Source organism: Pongo abelii, chromosome 2 (assembly GCF_028885655.2).
Source record: "Pongo abelii isolate AG06213 chromosome 2, NHGRI_mPonAbe1-v2.0_pri, whole genome shotgun sequence".
Taxonomy (NCBI): Eukaryota; Metazoa; Chordata; class Mammalia; order Primates; family Hominidae; genus Pongo; species Pongo abelii.
Window position 1 is genome coordinate 183,356,940 of NC_085928.1, and position 21,407 is coordinate 183,378,346.

General features: G+C 38.7%; 1 protein-coding gene across 6 annotated transcripts in view; it reads left to right on the plus strand.

The window, feature by feature from the left end:
• Positions 1-7,727: 7,727 nt before the first annotated feature.
• The window catches only part of NLGN1 (neuroligin 1), an 886,466-nt gene continuing 872,786 nt past the window's right edge, over positions 7,728-21,407 (plus strand). For 3 of the 6 annotated variants that reach the window (XM_054553007.2, XM_054553008.2, XM_054553003.2), the window contains exon 1: positions 8,319-9,242. The gene's annotated coding sequence lies outside the window, so the exon portion shown is untranslated. Of the gene's footprint in view, positions 7,869-8,318; positions 9,668-21,407 lie in introns of those variants that run through there. The other 3 variants (XM_054553010.2, XM_054553006.2, XM_054553011.2) reach the window with 3 other exon arrangements.

The following is a 21,407-nucleotide window of genomic DNA, read 5'->3' on the forward strand; positions in this document are numbered from 1 at the left end:
AGCCATGATTTGTAGTTTTGCAGCCTCAAGAATGCAAAGACTGAAGGAAGGCTGAAGGAACTGGAAAGAGGCTAAAAGGAGAAAAACTGGGAGTAGCATGTGGTGAACTATTATTATGGCTGAAGTTAAAGTTTGCCCAGCCAATTGTTTCACCTTTCTTCTTTTGGTAAGCACCCTAGGCTTTTCCTACATTGGCCTTTACTGTATGTGTAAATCTTGTTGTGCTACCTTACCTCATACAGGGGTATATCACGTGTCCTGCACCTGGTCAATAAAATTAACCCCATCTTCAGTCACAGAAAGGAATGTGTGACCCAAGCAAAATCATTTTAAGTCCTCCATAGGATTTCTTTTCTGTAGTTAACAAGGTAATTTTCCCTGGGGATGTTGCCCTGAAGAGTATGTCTGGAATTGCTGACAGGCGTCCTGCCCCAAAGGTGAAGAGAGGCTTCCTGAAAATAAAGGCAAGCCAAGGAATGAAGAAAAGGAAAGGAGAAAAACTTAAGGACCTCAGTTAAGGCTCTGAACATAATCAGGGTGAGAGCTAAATGCACCCTCAACTTCTCAGTTAGGTAACTGAGTTTGGGAGTTTGCTTTTTTTTACTTAATTGGGCCTGAGCTGAGTTTCTGTCACTTTCATTATAAAGAGGATGGATGATATTGAAAGATGTCTGTATTTTTTACAATGAAATGGAAGATCGTTGAACATTTTAAGAAAAGGAGTAATGCACTATTCCATTTCTTTTTGTTGTTGTTGTTGCTACATAGTTCAGACACCCTTTCATTTCTTTTGTGTACTATTGCAATAATTTCATAACTAGCTTCCCTGCCTTTGGTTTTGTCTCTCCTTCCTTATTCCACTCCCCATGCTGCTACAGACAGACTTTTCTAAAAAGCAAATATGATCACACAATTTCCTTGCTTAAAGCTCCCCACTGACACTGCTTGAAGGGTCAGGTCCAAACTTAATTGTCTGACACACAAGTCCCCTCATTATCTCACCCTGGTTACATACAAGCTCATTTATTTCCCCTCAACTACATACCTCTCCAAGCTCTAGCTAAATTGAGCTGCTTACCTTTAAGAACACATTTTGTTCTCTAGTGAGCTCGTGTCTTTAAATATGTTAGTCTTTGCTTAGAATATCCTTCCCTAGGAAGTCCTTTTGTATTATGAATGAGGGTATCATAAGGTCTAGGTAGGTTGCTACCTCAGAGATACTGTAACTTCAAGTGGGAAGAGACCACGTCTCATAGTTATTTTCATTCTTCAATAATGCAGTAAAAGGTACAGTTGGCACTCAAAGGACTGATGAGTGAAAACTCGTTTACTGAATTACATTTTCTCAGGAATGTACTTAATTCTGTATGTAAATACAGAAATACAAACTTCCAGGACTTAAATGTGATTGACATGAGATAATGTAGTATAAATAAACTTTACCAGCATACACACAAAACACAATCTTAACTTTCTTAAGAGCTATATACATGGGCATATTGTAAATGTGATTTTACGCTTAGTAAGTGCTTCTATAAATTTCAAGTTCTTAAATAATTACCAAAAACGTACTTTAGAACCTAAAACACACACACCCCTAGATACACAGTTGAAAGTACTAAAACTCTGGGAAATGAGCAAATGTGCAACCTGTCGTGTAATAAAATACCATTGGCTCTTAAATGAGCAAAGTATCTTTGAAAATATGGCACAATTGCTTTATGAAAACATTTGGGGCTAATATATGCTCATTCTAAATATTATCTCAAAAAAGTGGGGTCCATGTCCCATGAGTATAGCTTTAATGTATTTTATGTAAGACATTCATTTAAAAAATTGTTTTTCAAGGATATCTGAGAAAATTCTTATGCCTTTATGCTCAATTTTTAGCTAAAGTTAGAGATGGTCTATAATCATGCCCTTGAAATTTATTATTGAATCAATTTGGCTTCACACATTAATTGAACTACTTTAAGAGTACCAAAATGAGTCAGGCATACTGTTAGGTATATGGCATACAGCAGTAAACAAAACAGATTAAATTAAGTCCCTGATCTCATGGCACTTATCTTCTGGTGGGTGAAAAAAGCTGGCAAGCAAACAAATAAATATAATCAGATTATAATAGGTATGTTCAAGCAAATTCAAGAATTTAAGAAGGCAGAGAGTGAATAGGGAGGAGAATGCTATTTTAGATAACAGAGTCAGCGGAGATTTTTTAAAAATTATTTATTTAGAGATGGGGTCTTGCTATGTTCCCAAGGCTAGCTCTTAACTCATAGGCTCAGACCATCCTCCCATCTCAGTTTCCTAAGTAGCTGACTACAGGAGTATGCCACCGTGCCCGGCAATATTTCTTTGAAGGTAACACTTGAGCAGAGACCTATACGAATGAGGGAGGGAGCCTATAGCTATCAGGAGGAAGAGAGGTCTGGGAAGAAGGAATGGATATGTACAAGTTCCTGAGTGAGAGATTATTTGATATCTTATAAACAAGATATCAAACGATCCAGAAATAATGACGACACAAGATAGGCTGTGCTATTGCATTATGGGAGGTGCAAATTAGTCACAGAAGGGAAAATGAAAATAATTTCTGGCTCAGGGGATCTTTAAGATAACATTTTTGGTAGTTTTCCAATAGGTAGAGATGGTGATTTGGATAGTCCAAAATAAAGGTGTGTGGGATTGAGAGCCTGTTGAGCTTTGGTTCCTAGGATAAGAAGTTTGTATTTCACATGATAGAAAATACAGATTTATTAAAGGGTTTCAGAAATGGGGTTTGACTTGTTCAGGGCTAGATAAAAACAGGATGGATTTAGCCAAGCTGCATAGACCATATGTGGTAGAGGGATGGTGTGTGAATAGACTAGAGTTGGAGACCATGTGGATTCTGGTTAACTGGATATTATGTTAAGAGAACCTAGAAGTCAGGTTCCGTCTTGTTAGTATTAATAATATCTATATGTTTTGTCCAGGTTATAAGAAGACATTACCAGGAAGCTGTGCAGGGGGTCCACTTGGCAATGCTACAACTCAAAGACTATTTGGCTCTGTTTTTTCTTTTAGAACAGAAATATGAGCCGTCATTGCCCTATAAACTCTTTCTCAGTATATTATTTATATTTAACCAATTTAAAGTAAAATACATCTAATTTATAAGGAAACTTGCAAAATAATTTCATCTAAGCATCACATTTTATTAATATTTGTTCTTCCTAAATGCCTTGGGAAAGAAAAACTATGTGCTAATCTCCTGCTGTGGGTCTTTGGGATTTTCCAAAGAATGAGTAATATTCCTGCTTTTTCTTTAAGATAACATGCTATTTAATTTTCCTTATATGAATAATTACTAAAGAAAAACATCTAGACAGGCGCGGTGGCTCACGCCTGTAATCCCAGCACTTTGGGAGGCTGAAGCAGGTGGATCACGAGGTCAGGAGATCGAGACCATCCTGGCTAAAACAGTGAAACCCCATCTCTACTAAAAATACAAAAAAATTAGCCGGGCATGGTGGCGGGCGCCTGTAGTCCCAGCTACTTGGGAGGCTGAGGCAGGAGAATGGCATGAACCCGGGAGGCGGAGCTTGCAGTGAGCTGAGATCGGGCCACTGCACTCCAGCTTGGGTGACAGAGCGAGACTCCGTCTCAAAAAAAAAAGAAAAGAAAGAAAAACATTTTTCCACTTAATGACCTCTGGACTGAAAGCATGCTGAGTCTACACTCTATTGAGGTGTCTGAGGTACAATATGCTGTTTACACTCAAGCCTAGCTTTCTTTTCCAATATTTTCATTTTCATTCCTGGGAAAAACAAATTTTAACGTAACAATGATTAGGTAATAGATACATGCTTATAAAGTTGATTTCTCTACTTCTCTAGTGATTTTTCCCTATTCTCACTCATAGATTTGTTTTCATACTAAGATTCTTTCGAGCAAACATTTTCAGAAAATGCTAATACTCTGCCTATTTGCTACATTGAAGTCTCCTTCCAAATTTACAAAGGAGAAGACATGTGTAGGTAAGCTTCGTAGGGTTTTTATTTGTGTTTGACTTTCCAGAGTTCCAGTACTCATTTCAAACAATTCTTGACATGGTGAAAGGCAGTACACACAAGCACAGTTAATATCACAACCTAGAAGGCCACATGATTTTCAATGTAAGTTGGATCAAATCTTCTATATTTTACTGATGCCTTTATCACTTCTTCATGTGTTTAATGTCTTTTTTATGTCATCATTCACATTTAATATGTTTAGTCTAATATTAAAGTTAATTAATAGAAGACAAATATACCATAAGAAAAACAAAAGGCAAGGCCGGGCACTGTGGCTTACACCTATAATCCCAGCACTTTGGGAGGTCGAAGTGGGAGAATCACCTGAGGTCGGGAGTTCGAGACCAGCCTGACCAACATGGAGAAACTCCATCTCTACTAAAAATACAAAATTAGTCGGGCACGGTGGTGCATGCCTGTCATCCCAGCTAATTGGGAGGCTGAGGCAGGAGAATCACCTGAACCTGGGAGGTGGAGTTTGCGGTGAGCCGAGATTGTACCATTGCACTCCAGCCTGGGCAACAAGAGCGAAACTCTGTCTCAAAAAAAAAAAAAAAAAAAGATGATAAAGATAAAAGAAAAAAAAAAGGCAGGAAGGACCTAGGAATCACTCTAAAATCACTAATGACTTCCTGGTTATAGATACCATATATTGCCAACAAATGTCTTCATTAGTTTTTAACACTAATCTCAAATATCCATACAAACACACGCGTGTGTGTTGGTGTTTGAATCAGAAGAGAAAACATATTATGAAGATATTAAAATAGAAACATTGAAGAATTACATAATTTGTGTGCCAAGTGCTTTACGTGCATTATTTTGGATAATCCTTAAAACAATTCTACAAGGTAGGGACCATTATTATCTCCATCTTGCAGTGGTGAAATTCGAAGTTTAAGGAGATTAAGTGACATGCACCAGGCAATAACAATTTGTCAATCCAGGATTCAAACTCAGGCAATCTGATTCCAGAGTCCCAGACCTTAACTACATACCAACACAAGAAAAATAAAGTAAAAAACAAAACTTCTTGCTATGTAATTGCTTTTGAGATCAAATGGTAGGGGATGGGTTTATTTCCTTAAGAGGGTTTGATTGGTATAGTGGGAAAAAAATGAGCAAGGAGGTTTGGCTCATTCGTCTATATTTACAGATTGTGATAAATGCTGTTTGTGTAACAATTCATTTTGTTAAAATGCTTAGACTTTTTGTAAAACTAACTCATAGGAATGAGGTAATAATGGCCAACTGATAGTGTAGCCATGAAAATAATGAAAAGAACCCACAAGAGAACCTATTTAAAATTAATCTCGTACTATAAATACCAAATATTGGAAGTGAAAAATGCTTAGTTATTACCTTTAGGATTCTGATATTAACCTCAGCAAATACAGTTAGGAAGTGGTGCCCACAGCCTTGAGATACAAGAGAGTATATAAAACATTATGTTATGTAAATTATAATGGAGAACTTTATAGAATCATCCTTATTTCTTTTTTATTCTTCACTTGTCAAAATCATATCCTATATCAAGTTAGGTTAACGATGGAATCTCATGAAAATTAACAGGACCCATTTAGGTACTTTCACAAATATTGAAATAGATACTTATTTCTCAACTTTCTTAGGAAATTCCAGACAAATTTCAAAGGGTTTAGGTTTCAAATTAGACAAACTTGTGCAAGTTGGGCGTGGTACACCTGTTACCAAGAATCAGATGCATGTTTTAGTAGAATGAAACTTCACTTTCTTGCGAGCATTACCGAAATCTGCTGGATTTCTCAACATATAGCCTAAAATTTACTTAAAAAAAAAAAGAAAAACATGACAAGATAGACTGGATTCTAAAACGACATCAAGACAATGTGGTACTGAATTTCCTCTAAGCCAAAGGAACACGTCATATTTAAGACTGTTTTTTTTTAAAAATCAGAGCGGAAATGGTAGAACCTTGGTTTCTTACTTACTGTTATTAATTAATGAATGAGTGATAAGGGCCACGGCAGTCTAAATGTTAAAGTTCCTTTCTTTTACTTGAATTGTGGAGATTAAAGCATACATGAGATTGAGAAATATGAAGCAAGCTCTTAAATGGTGAGAAAAAACATATCTCTAGTTCACGTGTCACAGCGATTTTCTACTGCTAGGTTTTCCTTTTGGGGTTAGGATTATTACAGGTGGCAATCAGTTAACTTAGTGGTTCTGTAGGCACCGCCCTATCTTCCAACTCACTTACATTTAAAAATTCACACAGAGAGGCTAGTGGGAAGCGGGTAGGTGTAAATAATGTGCTATAGTGAGTCACACCCGTCACAAAAGCCAACAATGATTAGCTGTGTTTTTTTAAAATCACCTAACCAGCAGCAGAAGCTGTGGGCACAGCCAGGAGGGAGAGGCCAAAGGCAGTGGCGTTGCGTTTACACTACTCGCACGGAACAGGCTACAGCCAACGAACGCTTCAATTCGGAGATTACTCTGCCTCTAGCTAGAGGAAGCAGAGGAAAGAGAGGGGAGTTTGGTGGCTAGGGATTTACCAAAAAGGCGGTGGGGGGGGGGGGCGGAGGAAAGAAGAGGCACAGTGGAAGGCTGTTGCCTCCAACTCCGCGTTCTCCGTCACCAAGACGAAAACGCCTGGAACCGGAGCACGATGACGCCGAGAACAGAGAAACTCAGAGCGTCCGAGGCCTCGCGTCTGGGCGGCCGTGCCGGTTCACTCACACGCCGCTCTGAGTGGTTTGGCGAACGTCACACGTGACTCCCTGGGCCCTTCACCCCTCCTGCCGCCACGGGCGCTGCGGGAGCTGCGGGCGGAGGACGCTCGGCTGCCGCGGGAGGAGTAAGGGAGGAGGGCGGAACTTGTAAAGGGAGGGACCATCACCAGCACCAAGTCTGCCACCGCCGGACCCGCGCCCCCGAAGCCCACCCCCACCAAGATCGCGCCTCCGACCGGCGGGAGGGGCGCGCAGGGGAGGGGACGCTGTGCAATAAACCGGGCGGGGAGAGGGAGGCAGGGGAGGGAGTCCTGGCTCTGAGGGGGGCAGGATTGGGTCTGGAGGATGGTCTGGCTTGATTCAGACTCCTGCACCCGACAACGCCACGGAGTGAGGGGAGAGGGAGAGAGAGAGAAGGTGGCAGTGTGTGTGCGCGCGTGTACGTGTGTGTGCGTGTCTACAGGTAGCAGTGGCGGCGGCGGCGACGGGGACCGGAGCAGGGGACGCATCTGCAGCCACCTCCCCGCCTATGATTTTCGGAGGCGATTGCTCACTTAGCTGAGGATGTGTAGCCCCGGGAGATCTTCTCATCCTCTCCATTTCCAAGCTTCATAGGTGTCTTCCAGTTTCAAGTGTGTGTTTTGGGTATTTTATTTTTAATTTTTTTCTTTCTCCCTCTAAATCTCGGAAATTCTGCATATTGAAGCAGGTGGCTCCTGGTACGAAATCTCTGGATACATTTGGCTTGCCAAGTTTTGCTCTTCGCTGTCCCCTCCCGCTTACAGAAGCATCTGTGGTGCTTTTCTTTTGGATTTACATGCAGGAAACGTATATATGTTTATATACCGACCGCATAATATATAAATACATATACGCGTGCCCAAGCGCCTGGTTTTCGTCTCTCCTCCCCACGAAGCGGAATGTTTTGGAGCCGATGGATAACAAGAACACTATTAACATTCTTTTGAGCTTGTTTTTTAAAAGGGGGAGGGAGCGTGAAGAATTGTTTAACATTCGGCCATCGTTTGGCTGCACACTAAGCACCACGAAGTATTTATGGTTGCAGATCAGGTGCAAACGGGGCATAGAGAGAAAGGTAAGGGAGCTTCCTGCGTCCGCCGAGCTCCGGCGTTTACCTTAATCCCGGGGATTGCCGAGAACTTCCTACTCCCTTCCTCTCCTTCGCCTTCCCCACCTTCCACCCACCCTTCTCTGCTCTCTCTCTTCTGTAAACTCAACCCTTTTCCAGTCCCATTGGGGTGGGGGTGGGGGGTGCTGGAGGTGTAATCGTCTATTAGAGTTTAAATGCGTCTCTCTTTCCCAGGCGAGTAACTGAGTTTTCCAATAGCCTTTCTGGCGGTTTTAAGGAATTGTGTCCTTTATAAAAAATAATGCTACCTAAATAAGTGTTTTAAACATCTGAAGGTGCCAGTCCCTCACCCTATCCTCTGATGAAAATAAAAGCAATAAAAAATAATGAACTTTAATAAACTGGGTGTTTTTTTTTTAAGCGTTGGGGTTCATGGAAGCTCCCAAACGCTTTTTTTTTTCATTTAAAAAGAAAGATAACCAGCAAACAAACCAATATCTCAGGAGGAGTCCACAGTGGAGGAGATTCGCCTTCCGTTTCTGCATAAAACCAATACATTTCACTTGGAGGGTAATTTGCCAGAGTTGAGCGAGACGAAGCCGTGTCTAAATAAGTACATGACACTAAATTTCCTTTTAAATCCACCTTTTACACCATGGCCAGTCGCTTGTTTGACTCCCGTTCAAGGGACACGGTTTTCAAACCTGACCTTTTGGGGAGATGTGGGAACTTCCCCTCATTTCTTCTTCTACCCTTCTAACCCCCTTCCTCCTCCGCGCGGCATCTCTAGCCCCGGCAGTTTGTAAATTGCCCGTTTTGCCCACCCTCCTGGTGGGCGTTCTCTCCCCCACTCCACTCCTGCCCCCTCTGTCCTTTCTTCATTGGCGTCTTCGGAGCAGATGCATCTTCTTTCTTCTTGGGCTCACTCTCCCGTTCCCCCCTCAGTCCCCCCACCCGCTGCTCCCCACTTGCCCCAGCTCTCCTCGCCGCTCCTCCCCGCCTCCCCGCGGAGGGTTGACCCTTCAATTCCGAGTCCCGGCCTGTGGGCGGGCGGGGGAGCGCCGCGGCTGTGAGCCGAGGATCAGGCGGCGGCGCGGAGAGCGCGCCCGGGCGGCCAGCGCCGAGCGCGCGGAGCTGGCGTGGGGAGACACGGCAGGAAAGGCGAGCCGGAGTGGGTGATGAGAGGCCGGGAGAGCCCGTCCGAGCCGGAGAGACCGGAGAGAAGGGAGCGAGCGAGTGTGCGGCGCGCACGCTGCCAGAGCCCGGGGGGAGTGCAGTCGCCTCCAAAGCCTTAGAGCGGCGCCCCAGTCACTGCAGCTCTTCACCCTAGAGCTGTGCCCTGGGACCACAGAGACCAAGAGCATGGAAATCGGCTGAGAGGTACAAAAGAAATAAGGAACAGATTTACGAGAAAGCGGGGAGGGTTTCCTGGCGAAATACGGAGGCTGAGCAGATGGAGGAACAATGCCGCCTCCAGAAGAAAACCCTTGCCTGAACCCTCGGCGGAGCGCAGAGGAGCTGCTTTCAGCCTTCTGCTCTCCCCAGGCCCTCCGGCTAGTTCTGGGGTTGGTTCCGCCGGTTAGTTTGACAGGGATAAGAAAGTTGCTCTTCTTCCCCACAACGTTTCCTGCGAGGTGGTTTTCAGATCTGTGTGTTTTCAGTCAAGATGTCACTCCCTAGATCCCCCGCGTTGAGCAACTAATATATTATGCATTATTGGGCAATAAACTCTCCTGGGAAGAGAAGGTATTCCAAACATTTAAACCGTTCTCCACCGACTCCTGCCCGCCTCAACACAATGCCTTGTGAGTAGAAATGAAAAACCACCTGAATTTAAAATTATTTAGGTTGAGATTTTGCATTGGGAATAATTTCTTCCAGAGGAGGTTGTTAGTGTGTTATAGAGATGAGGGATATTACATGTCCAATATTTGATTCATTTGTGATAATTCTAAATCCTGAACCGTTGGCCTCCACAAAGGTACTATTTCTTTTTGCATTTCCAGGGCCATAGTGATACATATAGGACTTGGGAAACGTGAATTCGTATAGTTAACCCAGTATCTGTTACTCTGCATTTTTACAGTTAGTTAATATACTCATTTTCCCTCTTTTTATACTCAAACTCTGGTAGACTATTTTTGCTTAAATCAATTGAGTTGTCATGCTGTACATGAAAATTACAGGGTCTTAATGCATTTCTCACAATTAATTGTGCTCAATTATTAATAGGATCATAGATATTAAAATGTCACTGAGAAAGGGTATGTGTACCTATGTTTGAGTGTAAAACCTATAAAATGTCTCAGCATTTCCATCAGCCATTGTAACCTAGCAGAACACAAGGTTTTTGAAATGAGCTCAGAAGCAAGGGCCATTCATGTATTTAAAATATTAAATGTTAAATGCAAAAACATTAAATTTACTGTGCCTTTGGCAGAGAATGAATCTAAGTCTACTTGCACTGCAGAGTGATTGAGTGATTCACAGAGAAAGTGGAAGTTAATCATTACTCAGGCCTTCTGATTACATGGTTTGATTAAAAGAAGTAACTGTTTTCTGTAAGCCTGCTATTCTGCAGTTAGTCTTCCCAATCCTCTTAACATAAGCAGAAATTGAGGGAGTCAATCTTTCAGCAGATTCTACTAGAGTTCCAGTAGTGTGGAGTAAGAAAAGCTTCTTTAGTTCCCGTCCTTCCCATTGTCTCCCTTCTTCTACCCCCAAAGTACTTGCTGTCAATCTTTTCTTTATTCCCTCAGTGTAGTTTTATTTTGTGAAATTTTCCACTTACATTTAGTAATAACATATTTTCAAAGGTAAATGTTTGAATGGCTTTGAAGTTGAAGGTGAAATATACACTTACAGAAGGTAGGCTGAGAACTCCATTGATTTCATTTGCAGGGTTTTGGAAGGCCTGATGACCCTATGCATCCCTGGATGACTTTCTTGGATCACTCTCTAAAGTCTCTTCCAACTCTGAAATTTTTATATTTTATTCTGCTTTTACTATTTTCACATGGTTATCCAGTGGCAGGATCTACATATCCCTTCAAATTACATTAAGCTAGCTGTTTAGGGTTTTCTTTATAGGATAATTAAGTAGCTAGAACTAGAAAATACAGTTATAAATCTGAGATCTCAGTTTTTTATAAAATTTTTCACATACATTTTAATGCTATTGACAACTTTTTGTGAGACAATACTAATACAGATATAGCTTTGAGTGACACATATCTGTCTGGGTTTTCATGTATTGAAACAAACAGTTTTTAACATAGTAATGGTTTATCTTGATAATTCTTTATTATTTTTACACAAAGGAGTTATTTCACAAATTACCTAACAAATACTAATTGGTAGTTTTTGTAAGCAAAACACAGTTAAATTAACAGTAATATTAGAAACTGCAACTGTGTAACATATACCTTTGCCACATTTTAAAGGCTTAGTTTTTGAAGTGAAGTTTACAGTCAGTTTCCATCTTACTGGATTGTCAATAGAAAGATGATTTTTCAGTTATGTTTTAATTATTTGTAAATGGAATCATCAAAGTCCAGTCTTCTAGACTTAATATTATTATTATTTCTGAAATATAGGTATGATCTTATTAACATTGGCCAGTGGCTCCTTATAGATTATTACATGCCAAAGTCCACAACCCTAATGCCACTCAGTGCTTTTCACAATTCATTCTTAAACCTCCTTATGTAGATTAAAACACTGTCCTCCTGGCTCCCGTTCTCAATTCACTCTTTAGTCCATTCACAAGACTCTTAATTACTATTTTCCCCAACACTACATACCATTTTAGGATTTTGTGGTTTGCTTATGTTAATCTTTCTTCATTGATCCATTCCCTGCCCCTCACCCCACCCCCCCAAATATACACCAATGGTAGGACAGAAAAACATTTTAGTTCCTTGGGTGGTCTTTCCTTCATCATGCTGCTTCCTTCCTGTGCCCTTACTCTGAGCTCCCACAACACAGTATTTATACTGGGAGTAGCCCACCTTTCACACTTCTAATGGTTGGCTTTCTCACTGCACAGTGAATTGCCAGAGATCAAAAGACATGCCTGATTTATCATGTCATTCAGAAATGATAGCTTACCTTTATGTCTGAACTTAGAGTCTACTATAAATGAATAGTAAGTGTATTATTTGTAAATATATTTGGCTATGAAGTAACAGAAAACTTGGCTAACCGTGGATTAAGCAAATAAAGCTTTATTTATCTCACATAATAAAAAGTCAGGAGAAGAGAGTTGCTTAAGCATTTTATCAGGCTTCTTCTATTATCTCGAAACCTTTCTTCTCATGGGCACAAGGTCACTGATGGGCCTCCAAACTCGTGTCTGCTTTTGGGGTCCAAAATGGGGGAGAAAAAGATAACAGTATTCTACCTCAGGATTTCTCAGCTTTGACACTGTTGTCATTGTGGGCTGGATAATTATTTGTCTTTGTTATGGGGGAGTGTACTGTACATTATAGGGATGTGTAGCATCATCCTTGGCTTCTGTCCACCAGATGCTGGTAGTGCACCCCACCCCCACCTCATCATGACTATCCAAGTATCTCCAGACATTGCCAAATGTCCCTAAGAGGTCAGATTGTCCCAGGTTGAGAAGTATTGCTCTGAGATCAGAAGGAAGGAAATTCTCTGTTTCCTACTCTTCCCTACCCCTGTTTTGTTTTGTTTTGTTTTTTGTTTTTTTTCCCTGCATTATGGTGGTGGCGAGGATCTTTTTGATTTTTGCTTAATAAGTGGTAGAGAACACATGATGAGATTTAAAAAACAAATAAGAAGAAGGAAGAGGAGGGAAAGAGGCCAAATAAGGCTTCTCTGAGCATTGTGTCTTTTTTTATGGTGTGAACATTCTCCCCATAGCCTTCCATTCTCATATCACTGCCAGACTGTGTCAGCTGGCTACTTCTAGGTAACTGAGAGGTTGGAAGACAGATTTTTAGGGTGGCATTTTACTACCTTCAACAAAATCAGAATCTTCAAGAAAAGAAGGGGAAATGGATTTGGGTTTGAAAACTTAGTGTTTGCTGTGATGGCAGAGTGAATGAATACATAAAATTCGTCTAAATACTTCAGAAAGGAGAAAGAGTAAACACAAAATAAACATCCATCAAAGAGGGTTGATATGATTTTTCCACATGCTAAATGTTAATAAAGTAACTAGGATAATACTGTGATATTTTTCCTTTGATGATATTTTACTTAGAAAATAAATGAGCAGAATGGAAACATATAGCACTTCATAACATTTTTCTCTGCAGATGGCATCCCTTCTCCTCCAGTCTATTGAATAAAGCAATAGAGTTTGCTATTGATACTTACCAATTATTTAGTAATCATGTGAGAGATGTCAAAGGAAATAAAAATGCGCTCTATTGTTTTAATATTTCTTTCTAATGCTTGTATTTAGAAAGATAACACATGCTAGTGAATGCAGTAGGTAAAATAATGGATTCTGGTACAGATGCGTTAGCATGGACTATAGTAACTTTAAGTTGGGTTGCTTATCTGCCTACCATCTACCTACCAATAAGTACTCTTGGATTCTATCATAGGAAATAATTCTGTCTTGCAAAGATATATTAACATTGCTATGGACGACCAATGATCTTGTCTGATCGATTGTAATCATTTTTCTTCCTATTCTTGTTTATATTTTCTGTAAGTTCGTTGAATGCAAATTTTTGCTCAACTTTGTATAGAATATAGAAATATAAAAGATGGTGTCTGTTAGGAAGCTTTTGCCTGCAAGTAACAGAGTACCCAATTAAAGGCTTTAACAAAAAATACATTCATTATCTCACAGAACCAGATTCTGGAGGTGTGCTGATCCAGGGTTGACTAACTTAGGAGTTCAAGGATGTCATGGCTCTGGTATGACTTCACTATAAATCTCTTGAGTCTTTATCTTGGAAACAAGATAAACAATATGGTTTTCACAGAACCAAACATCACCTCTTCTCATAGCCCCACTCAAAGCAGAAATGAAAAAGCAGTCTTCTTCTCATGGATATGTCTCTTTATCTAGAAGGAAACTTTTCACAGAAGATATCAGCAAACTTCCCTTTATGCCTGAATGACTAAAACTATGTCACATTTCACTCTTAACTTATAACTGGCAATGAGACAATGCATTGTACGATTGTTTTTGATCATCATGGTCGGTCCCTTGAGGGCTGGGGAAGAGGTCTGTTTTCCTGTGGACTTGGCTGCATCACATGAAAAATCAGAGCTCTGTTAACTGGGAAGAAGGAGGCAATAACTATCTGGGGCTCCTAACAGGGAGTTCCACAAACAAAATGCCTATCCTTCTCAAATCTCTTAAAATATGGAATGCCTATATGAAAATTAAATTCATGAAAAAATAATTACATGGCCTTTGAATCCATGGAATGAATGGTGTATATGTCTGGCTGCATGCTTCTGATGTAGAATGCATGCTTTCATGATGTTACAGAGTTTTTTTTTTTTTAAATAGAAACTGAATAATTGGAAAATGTAGGAATGTGTCCTGCATAAAATTGCAAATACTAAATTATACTATATTACATGTCTAAATTATAAACCTTGCTTTGTCATCGTATACCTATCTATATGATCATATAATGTAAACCATAGTTAAATCAGAGGATGTCCACCTTACCAAACAGGTCACGTATCCTCATCTATGTTTGTCATATGATTTCACCATCATAATTCAGAGATAATAAGAGAAATGACTGAACCCTTTGGCCAGTTACTCTCATAAAGAAGGACTTCATATATGCTTTGCACAAATAAAAATTACTTCTTTGTTTCTGATAACGGTTTATTTACTTGAGGGGCTCAAGGGAGGGATCTAATTTTCAGCTCACATACCAGTGAGTATCTCTCTCATTGAACATTATGACTCATTTTTGTAAACAAGGAAAGCTTTATTTTCATTCTTTTGCCTGACTTCATGGAAGCTCAGAGCCAGTTTTGTGCTCAATTGAAAAAGATGTCCTTAATCATCTTCTTTTACTATGCTTTATTATTTGGATTCATTTTTAAACTTTAACTTTGTTTCAATATTTGATTATTCTGGAGTTTTTTTAAATCATAGCTGCTTCAAATTATTTTTTGGAAGGAGAAATAATGTAATGAATACATGCACAAACAAATGAGTGCCATCGCACATCACTCAATACGTGTCTTTTTTTCCCTGAATGAATATATGTTTGGAAATTAGACAATACTATGTTCGGTAAACTGAATTTGTGGCATGAGAGGAGCAATAGGTACAATATGGTGCAATAGGATTTCAGGGAAAAGAGATAGCAGTTGTGCTTGAGTTATTTTTATGGAGATACATATTGTAGTTTGCAGACAGGTGGGAAACTAAGGCAGTGTAGGTGAGATAAAACATAAATAAATTGAATTCATTATATTTATTTTGCTCTATGAACAGATATCAATTGTGTCTCAACTTTTTTTCCCTCCAGCTATAGAATTCTAATAACTTCATTGCAGTAACTCTTCAGTATAAAGGATCCAAAACCACAATGTAAAGGAAACATAAACTAGGAAAAGAATGGGGTTGATATCTCTGTTTCAAAGCAACTTTTGTGATGGATGTTGGCGATCTTCTTGGCTTACCTTCAGTATATTAGAATGTGCCTTCTGAGCATCTCATCATTCCATTGACAATTCTCTACTTTCAGGCTCCACGCCTAGAGCTGTTTACACCGCAGCAACCACCTCTGAACTGGGCTCCTCGCCTCCAGGGGAATTGATTTTTGAATCAAGCTTAAAATGGTAATTAGTAACCCCATCTGTGTTTAGGGTCAGGAACAGATGCTTTTCCTTTTTGCTTTAATGGAAGATATATTTGAAGGTGGAAATGTAGTGAAATAGAGTTTAAATAGATCTGTATTGTGGAGGGCACTCTATGTCAGGTGATGACCATCATGGAAGTATGTTTTTGAGTATCTACCTGAACCCTCTTATCTGGACACAGTCCAGATGATTAGAAGGTTTATTTCACAAATCCATTGTGAATTCATTATGGTTCATAGCAATGAGCCTAAGCTACTGCAAGTTCCTGAAACCTCTGCTAGGGAGTTAAATGTTTAATTATATTTAATAGACCATATTTTATCAAAACCAAGGAGCACTGATTCTAGAACACTGCATTTTATTCACACTGTGGAAAGAAGAACACCCCAGTATTAATTCCACAATCCTTCCCTACTAAGAATTTTTACTTTATATTTCTATAAAGGAGGATTTTTAGACAAATAGATACAGATTTTTAACATATATCCATCTTTTACATGAATAAAACATATATTAGCAAGATGCTTTGGCTTAAGAATTTAAAAAAAATTATCCTATTCAGAAACTCTTCTGAATCATTTTTTGACTCATTCATAGCCATGTTTTTCCACAGAAAATAGTATGCATGTGTTGGTGATGCACTATTTTTTAAGGGCTCCGCGATTGTCTTCAGAATTTAATTCCAAGCAGCTGATACCTTCTGAATGATTTGATCCTGGTGTGTTGTTGATTTTACCAGAATGTGACAATGGAATGTTTTCAGACAACAACCAGAACTCATTTGCCTTCCTTAAATTGTCCTGAGCTGTCAGGAGTGGTGGTTGTCTGGTCATGCTAAGAAGAATAAGAAGAATACAAACAATTTTCACATATATAGTCTATGGCTACTATGCCTCCACTACTGCTTGGCCATAAGAAATTGTAAAATGCACCTTGATTTCAGATATGTTAAAGGTGTCAGAGTCAATGAAATATGGCAACTTTAATTATACATGTATCCTCATTTTTTAAACAAACTAATGCCATAGCGATAACTAATTAACCAAACTAATAATCTCCAAATAGTTAGATAAGAGAAATTATTGCATAATTCTTAGAAAGTATGATTAAAATATAATCCTATCTCTTTTTTTTCTCTATTTGCCCTCCAATTATGTAATATATAAAATATAGCTAGTCTTAAGAAAAGAAGTAATAGTAGGATGAAAACAAACGAAGAGAAACGATGTCTGGGGAGCAGACTCTTCTAGTAACTCTCTGTGTCATTTCTTGTGATCCCTTCACTCTAGGCTTTGGTTTTCGTGTTTCAAGTGTATGGTTAGACTAATTAAAATTAAACATGTTTCCTGGCTCTAAAATCTGTTTTGGGTTAAGATAATCAGAAATAAAGTCTGTAATAATATATTACACATTTTAAGTTAGTATGATATAAATACCTAATAGTGGAGGGATGTACTCTAAGCTGGTAAGCTTAAAATATATAACATATATTATATAACTTTAAGATTTATTGTATCATGTGTAGCTTTAATATTTTACATGTTTTGGGAGACTTGTCCATACATATCTTACTTGTTCTTTAAAATAACTGTTAAGCAATGCAGAAGATTCAACAGAACAAAAGTAGGATTTAGGAACTCTTCTCCTCAAATATACTGGATGAGAAAGATTACTAAATAAATCACAGCCAAATAGCGGATGCAAAAGTGGGAGGAGGCAAGAAGAAAATGCATTTTCCACCAAGAACAAAGAAAACTTATGCAAGGAATTAACTATCACTATATATAAATGTTCTTCTTTTAAAGAATTATCAGTAAGAAGCAAGAGAAAATTGACAGGTAAAAATGAAGTTTCCCTTTTTTATTTTATCATTACTAAACCATATTTTATGATTCAGTATAAATTGGTGATGTACTATTTTATTTTATATGTATATTTACATATGAATATATCTGAATCATATATATATATGAATCATATATATGAATTCAATATATATGAATATATGACATATATCTATATATATGAATATATATTCATATATATTGAATTCATATATATATATATATATATATATATAAATCAAAGGAAGAGAAGCCTATAGTTGGACCAGTCAGATGCTACTATTTGTGGATACATCTTGACAGTTCTTACTGTGCAATTCCACAGACAACAGTGTTTCTTCCCTGTATTGTATTTGAAAATTACCACTGCTCTTAAGTGGTCAGAAAGCTGGGCACTTACTTTTTGATGAATAACAAGCTCTCCAGAGGTGTGCCACTCTCCTTTCTCTCATTGTAGCTGTAGTCACCACAGAGAAAACACTGTGTTGCTTCTCACCTACCTGATTTGCTTAAAAAGTGAGTTGATTTATGGAGCATGAAGAAAATCCTTCTTTTTTATTTTGGCTAGATATTCTTGAAGTTCTCTCATAATACAATTAAGATATCAAAAACACGATATAGTATTACTGAAGTAAGTCGGTTTCTATAAAAGTATTAATTAAATTATTTTAATCCTCTAGTTGTGTCACTTTGTCCATAAGAAAAAAATTCAAGATATTAGGTTTCAAGATGGAGAGTACTATTTAATGGCTTAGAGTCTCAGATCATTAAATGGGGTTCAGAGATTATATTCATATTGTAATCACATCTTTATGACTAAATGCATAAAATCACATTTTTTGACCTAAGGTGGTTTGTAAAACATATTGTACAAAGGAATCATTTATTTCTAAAAACTTTAATAAATTTTCAATGGTCTTTCCAGCTGAAAAGCTGAAAGGGCCATGGTGGGTTTTAGATTAACATAGGCCCACTTCCTTAGTTTACATGTGACAAAACTGAAGTCCAGAGGAAAAAAATGATTTGCTTGTTTATGCGATGGTAGAGCTGGAACCAGATCTTCACATAATGCCTTCCTGCATTAGTTTTATTTAAAGAGCAGTAATACATACATCAGCACCATATATTCTGTATATAAGTTACCATGATTACATAATTACTAGAATTTTAGAAGTATAGGTAATAATCGCCAGAACTGATAAAAAAGGGGAGTCATATTTTTAGCAAAGTTAGTGGAGGAGGTGTTATTTAAAGGAGATTAGGATATGAATAAATAGAGAAGAGGGAGCAAGCATTGCTTGCATAAAAGCAATAAAAATCGAGACTAGGACAGGCAGCAGAGGCAGTTGGCCGTTCTGGATTCTTTCAAAAGTAAACACACACATACAAACACATTGAGAAATATCATTGTAGAAAGCAAAGAAAAATGCTTATTGAAATCATACATCTTATTTTGCATTCAGTATTTTGGTTTAGGACCTCTGCAGATTAGAAATAACACTTATACATTTATTTCGAATAAATAGTCCTCAGAAAAATTGGTTCATATTACTCATATCAGAAAGAGTTTGCGTCCACTAAAAATAAATTAACTTAAAATGGGACGTATGATTTTCTGAGAATGTCTGTTCATGACACTGGTTGATACAAAAATCAAGCTGAGATTATTTGATTACCTGTCATCAAATGAGAAGATTCTTCTTATCACAATCCTGCCTACATATGGTTCTCTAGCCCGAGCACTCTTTCCATAAGAAATACTAGAAACGTTCTGCCTCACACAATATGTCTTCTTTTCCATGCTCCTTTTCAACATGGTACTCCAAGCAGTCCCTCCAGATTTGATGATTGCAAGACAAAATGCCTATTTGCTTAAGGGAGAGAGAATCTAGTTGGTGCCAATCTGTCTTTTAATGCTCATTGATCATACTCACCATCACTTAAAATTTTTTAACATTTTTAAGGTCTAAGGAGCAATTTCAAGAGAAATGTATTCTTCCGTTTCTACTAAATTCTATGTAAAATCAACACATCCCTCCTGACTCTCCTTGAAGTCACTCTCCATAAAAACAGCAGCTCATTCTGGGAGTCAGTGGCTAGAATAACCAGCACCTGGAGATTAGGGAGGAAATCATTCAGAAGAGCATAAGCGTGTTTTCTATAGAACTCCATAAACATGGCCTCTATAACTTCTCAAGAATAGGTGCATTGGCCGGGCGCAGTGGCTCACACCTGTAATCCCAGCACTTTGGGAGGCTGAGGCAGGCGGGTCACAGGGTCAGGAGATCGAGACCATCCTGGCTAACACAGTGAAACTCCGTCTCTACTAAAAATACAAAAAATTAGCTGGGCGTGGTGGCGGGCACCTGTAATCCCAGCTACTAGGGAGGCTGAGGCAGGAGAATGGCGTGAACCCGGGAGGCTGAGGCAGGAGAATGGTGTGAACCCAGGAGGTGGAGCTTGCAGTGAGCTGAGATTACGCCACTGCACTCCAGCCTGGGTGACAGAGCGAGACTCCATCTCAAAAAAAAAAAAAAAAAAAAAAAGAATAGGTGCATTACAACTCTGCCAGTCAAAATACCCTGGGAATAGTCCTGGTATGCTATTTTGAATGTCATTTCCTCACCAGCCTTCTCTAGAACCCCTAGGAAGCCTGAGATTTCAGAGAACAGCCTCTCATGGGACACTCTACCATAGAAATCTGAGAAAAACAAGAGCATGGGGTGGCGCTACTATAGGGGAGAACGAAGGTATAATCACTGCAAATGGAATAATTTGTTAGAGCGTTAGAAAGAGTATAAAGAGCCATCTTTAACATTGCAATATCTTTTATTTATCCTGCTACACTCAGGTTTGCAAAACTGCCATACGTATACATATATATCAATATGTAAATGTGTATCTATCTACCTCTATCTGTTTATCTATCTTATTTAATTGAAAATTACAGTTGAATGATTGATATGAGAAAGCCTGAGAAGAAACAATCACTTTTCTTGGAAAAAATTGTTCATGTTCCATATATACTGTAGACGAGAACACGGAAAAACACTAGAAAACGTGTCACTGGTGCCCAGGAAAATAAATCTAGCATTCATCTATCAGTCCATATATTTTTTTGCTTATCTTCATGAATATTATTTCTTTCCCCCATTTCCAACTCCTGATTTCCTGTCTCCTGATCCCTGTATTCAGTCAACAACGTCTCTTACACACGTCTCTTACATGGCATCCTTTCTGTACCTAAATCCAGAACCCAAATTCAAGATTTTCCATTGTGCTTTTGAAATGTTGCAAAAGCCTTCTAAATGCAAATATCAGCAACCAACACTCTAATATTAATAAGCTTGTCTGAATATTTCCCTCCCCCATGTGATACATGGCTAAAAAGAATGAAACATAAAAAAGACAAGTATTGATGGGGAAGGCCAGGATGATCAGTTTAAACCAAGATCATTGCTAGTGAGAACAAGCCTAGGTTAATGCCAGGTGCTTACTAGAAGGATGTTTTAGGGACCTGTAGGGGGGCCAAGAGGCAATCTCTGGAGAGGGTGGGAGATTGAGGAATTTGGGTCTGGGAAAGGGGCTGACACAAATGAGCAAGATAAGGGGGAAAACAAACAAACTTGTTCTGCATCATTCTTTAGCTTAATAAGTGGTACTGCTGCTAAGTTAGTACTAAAATTCATGATTCTGTGTGGACTTCACCTCTCTTTGATTTAGTTTTTCTGTCTGTAAAAAATACACTGAGAGTAGTCCTGCTAGTCTATTTTGAATGTCATTCCTTCACCAGGCTATTCTAAAACTCTAAAGAAGTATAGAGCTGTTATGGGAATAAACAAAATAACATAGCACTTTTGCCTGGCACATAAAAATGTTC